Here is a 5,296-nt window from a genome sequence, read left to right on the forward strand (position 1 = left end):
CTCAACTGACGAACCTGCCGGTCTAGAATGGCTACCGGCTCCTCCTCATAAGACAAGTCCTTGTCCAACTGGACAGTGCTGAAATCTAACACGTGGGATGGATCGCAGTGATACTTCCGAAGCATGGACACATGAAACACTGGATGCACGACTGATAAGCTCGGCGGCAATGTAAGTCTATAAGCCACCTCTCCCACTCGATCAAGAATCTCAAACGGACCAATGAACCTAGGGCTAAGCTTGCCCTTCTTCCCAAATCTCATAACGCCCTTCATAGGCGGCACTCGAAGCAATACCCGCGCACCGACCATGAAAGCCAAATCTCGAACCTTGCGGTCGATATAACTTTTTTGCCTGGACTGAGCTGTACGAAGCCTATCCTGAATGATCCTGACCTTGTCCAAGGCATCCTGAACCAGATCCGTACCCAACAACCGAGCCTCTCCCGGCTCGAACCATCCAACCGGAGACCGACACCGCCTACCATATAAAGCCTCATAAGGAGCCATCTTGATACTCGACTGGTGGCTGTTGTTGTAGGCAAACTCCGCTAAAGGAAAAAACTGATCCCACGAGCCTCCAAAGTCAATGACACAAGCTCGGAGCATATCCTCCAAAATCTGAATAGTTCGCTCGGACTGCCCGTCCGTCTAGGGATGAAATGCTATGCTCAACTCAACCCGTGTGCCCAACTCTCGCTGAACTGCTCTCCAGAAACGCGAGGTAAACTGCGTACCTCAGTCCGAAATGATAGACATGGGCACACCATGAAGGAAAACAATCTCCCGGATATATAGATCTCAGCTAACCTCTCAGAAGAATAGGAGACTGCCACAGGAATGAAATGCGCTGACTTGGTCAGCCTATCGACAATGACCCATACTGCGTCGAACTTCTTCCGAGTATGCGGGAGTCCAACAACGAAATCCGTAGTGATCCGCTTCCACTTCCACTCGGGAAGCTCAATCCTCTTAAATGAACCACTGGGCCTTTGATGCTCGTACTTAACCTGCTGACAATTCAAATACTGAGCCACATATGTAACGATATCCTTCTTCATTCTCTGCCACCAATAATGCTGCGCAAATCCTGGTACATCTTCGCGGCGCCCGGATGAATAGAGTACCGGGATCTATGGGCCTATTCTAAAAATCAACTCCCGGAGCCCATCCACATTAGGCACACAAACTCGACCCTGCAATCTCAAAACTCCATCAGCATCTAAGGTAACCTGCTTGGCACCTCCGTGTTGCACCATGTCTCTAAGGACACACAAATGGGGATCATCATACTGCCGATCACGGATACGCTCCAATAAAGAAGAACGAGCGACCGTGCAAGCTAACACACGACTGGGCTCAAAAACATCCAACCTCACGAACTGATTGGCCAAAGCCTGAACATCCAAAGCAAGAGGTCTCTCATCGACCGGAACATAAGCGAGACTGCCCATACTGGCTGACCATAAATGTCCTGGATCCACGCCGCTGGAGCCATAACATTGACCCTGCATCAGGCAGTGAAATTCGAATGGAATCACCAGGAGGCGATTATTCATGGCGATGGTAGTAACCCCATATATAGTCGCCAGACCGTCCCAATAATTGGAGGCAGAAGGAGAATAGGCGGAGAAACATACCACCACATTGAAAGGGTCAATGCTGTAAACAAGGATAAGTGGTGGGATAACAAGATTGAAAGTATCCTGAAGTGGTGTGGGTACGAGCCCGGAAAGGGACTCGACAAAAACCTCCAGGGGATCACTAAGCCCATCAAACTAAAGAAGCATGGTACTACATTTGGCTTAGGGTATGGTTATACTTGGGAAGAATTCCAGAACTGGTTGCCACCATGGCGCGGCCCCTACTATTCATTGGAGCTTCCGATACCAAGCCTGGAGCAGACCTTCCAACCGGCAGATACTATATTTGGGTCAGAAGAAGATGAAGCATTGGTAGCCATGAAGAATCTATTTCTGGAGGATGATGATATGGATTGTTGTGTTCTTCTCGAGGAGGAAGGGGAGGAAGGCCCTTCCATACAAGCGGTGAACCGAGGAGAACGCCTCAGCAATTGGTCAATTAGAATCGTCAGGGCCCGAAAAGCTTCGGGGTAGCAAGGCTAAACAAAAGCACCATGCATCTCATTTTACTTTTTACTAGCTGATTTTTTCCGAATTGTCTTTAATTTTGAAAAGAGCTCCGATGTTCCAAACAATCATGAATTTAGTCAAAGCATTTCAGTTTATCATATATCTCGCTCTTATTATTTTCTCTATCATTTACTCTATTTTCACACAGCATTACTATTACTTACTTTGATGATGAACCAACGATTGTGACTTGCAACGAAACAACGCAGCTAAAAGATATAGATTCACAAGAGGATGATATGCCAGAAGAGGTCGTTAGAGAGGTTGAGAATTTTGAGAATAGACCTAAGTCTAACCTGGAAGAAACTGAGGTCGTTAATTTGGGAGATACAGAAAATGTCAAAGAAACTCGCATCAGTATTCACCTATCACCATCAGAAAAGGAAGAATACACAGAATTTTTAATGGAATATGAGGACATATTCGCCTGGTCGTATGATGATATGACTGGTCTCAGCACGTCCATTGTAGCTCACAAACTGCCAACAGATCCAGCCTGTCCGCCGGTAAAACAGAAGCTTAGGAAATTCAAACCCGACATGAGTTTGAAAATCAAAGAAGAGGTTACTAAGCAAGTCAAAGCTAAGGTTCTCAGAGTGGTAGAGTATCCGACATGGTTAGCCAACATCGTGCCAGTACCAAAGAAAGATGGGAAAGTTAGAGTTTGTGTCGACTACCGGGATCTTAACCGGGCCAGTCCTAAAGATGACTTCCCTTGCCGAACATACACATTCTTATCGACAACTGCGCCAGCATGAGTTGCAGTCCTTTGTTGATTGTTTCGCCGGATATCATTAGATATGGATGGATGAGGAAGATGCAGAGAAAACGGCTTTCATCACGCCGTGGGGAATGTATTGTTACAAAATGATGCCATTTGGGTTGAAGAATGCTGGCGCCACCTATATGAGAGCCATGACTACTATCTTTCACGACATGATACACAAGGAGATTGAAGTATATGTGGACGATGTCATCATCAAATCCAAGAAAGCCACCGATCATATGGAAGACCTGAGAAAGTTCTACAACAGATTGAGGAAGTACAATATGAAACTGAATCCCGCCAAGTGTGCATTCGGGATTCGGACTTGCTCATACATCAGGTTCGAGAAGAATGGGCAACCAAGACCTCCAAGATACTCCCCTACTTGCATCACATACAGGAGTTAAGGAAAAGATTCACAAAAACGGAATTTCAACATGTCCCCAGGGTCCAAAACGAGTTCGCTGACGCACTAGCTACTTTATCATCCATGATCCAGCATCCAGACACAAACTTCATTGATCCCATCCCAGTAAAGATCTATGATCAGCCATCTTATTGTGCTCACATTGAGGAAGAAGCGGACGGAAAACCATGGTTCCACGACATCAAGGAGTACTTGACAACAGGAGAATATCCAGAACTTGCCNTTATGTGCCCAGCAACATAACTGGAGGCGAAATGGCAAATATGGTAGGACAAGTGCTCGGAAAGCCATAAAAATCACCTTCCACGAAGATGAGCTGCCACCGGAAGGACTGAGCCAAAACAAGGCACTGCACATCACCGTGCAATGTGAGGATTATTTCATCACTAGAGTCCTGATCGATGGAGGATCCAGCCTCAACATCTGTCCGCTGATAACTCTCAGAACCTAGGGAAAAAGCCTGCACGAAATCAAAGATGGGGCTATCAACATCAAGGCCTTCGATGGGTCCCAAAGGGCTACTATTGGAGAAATCAGCCTATGCTTGCAAATGGGGCCAACATGGTTCGACGTCGACTTTCAAGTGATAGATGTCCCGGCATCCTACAACTTGCTGTTAGGACGGCCCTGGATCCACGCTGCTGGAGCCATAGCATCGACCCTGCATCAGGCAGTGAAATTCGAATGGAATCACCAGGAGGTGATTATTCATGGCGATGGTAGTAACCCCATATATAGTCGCCAGACCATCCCAATAATTGGAGGCAGAAGGAGAATAGGCGGAGAAACACACCACCACATTGAAAGGGTCAACGCTGTAGACAAGGATAAGTGGTGGGATAACAAGATTGAAAGTATCCTGAAGTGGTGTGGGTACGAGCCTGGAAAGGGACTCGGCAAAAACCTCCAGGGGATCACTAAGCCCATCGAACTAAAGAAGCATGGTACTACATTTGGCTTAGGGTACGGTTATACTTGGGAAGAATTCCAGAACTGGTCGCCACCATGGTGCAGCCCCTACTATCCATTGGAGCATCTGATACCAAGCCTGGAGCAGACCTTCCAACCGACAGATACTATATATGGGTCAGAAGAAGATGAAGCATTGGCAGCCATGAAGAATCTGTTTCTGGAGGATGATGATATGGATTGTTGTGTTCTTTTGGAGGAGGAAGGGGAGGAAGGCCCTTCCATACAAGAGGTGAACCGAGGAAACCGCCTCAGCAATTGGTCAATTAGAACCGTCAAGGCCCGGAAAGCTTCGGGGTAGCAAGGCTAAACAAAAGCACCATGCATCTCATTTTACTTTTTACTAGCTGATTTTTTTTTTCCGCATTGTCTTTAATTTTGAAAAGAGCTCCGATGTTCCAAACAATCATGAATTTAGTCAAAGCATTTCAGTTTATCATATATCTCGTTCTTATTATTTTCTCTATCATTTACTGTATTTTCACACAACATTACTATTACTTACTTTGATGATGAACCAATGATTGTGACTTGCAATGAAACAACGCAGCAAAAGGATATAGATTCAGAAGAGGATGATATACCAGAAGAGGTCGTCAGAGAGGCTGAGAAATTTGATAATAGACCTAAGTCTAACCTGGAAGAAACTGAGGTCATTAATTTGGGAGATACAGAAAATGTCAAAGAAACTCGCAATCAGTGTTCACCTGTCACCATCAGAAAAGGAAGAATACACAGAATTTTTAAAGGAATATGAGGACATATTCGCCTGGTCGTATGATGATATGACTGGTCTCAGCACGTCCATTGTAGCTCACAAACTGCCAACAGATCCAGCCTGTCCGCCGGTAAAACAGAAGCTCAGGAAATTCAAACCCGACATGAGTTTGAAAATCAAAGAAGAGGTTACTAAGCAAGTCAAAGATAAGGTTCTTAGAGTGGTAGAATATCCGACATGGTTAGCCAACATCGTGCCAGTACC

This window comes from Nicotiana attenuata, unplaced genomic scaffold (genome assembly GCF_001879085.1).
Source record: "Nicotiana attenuata strain UT unplaced genomic scaffold, NIATTr2, whole genome shotgun sequence".
Lineage (NCBI taxonomy): Eukaryota > Viridiplantae > Streptophyta > Magnoliopsida > Solanales > Solanaceae > Nicotiana > Nicotiana attenuata.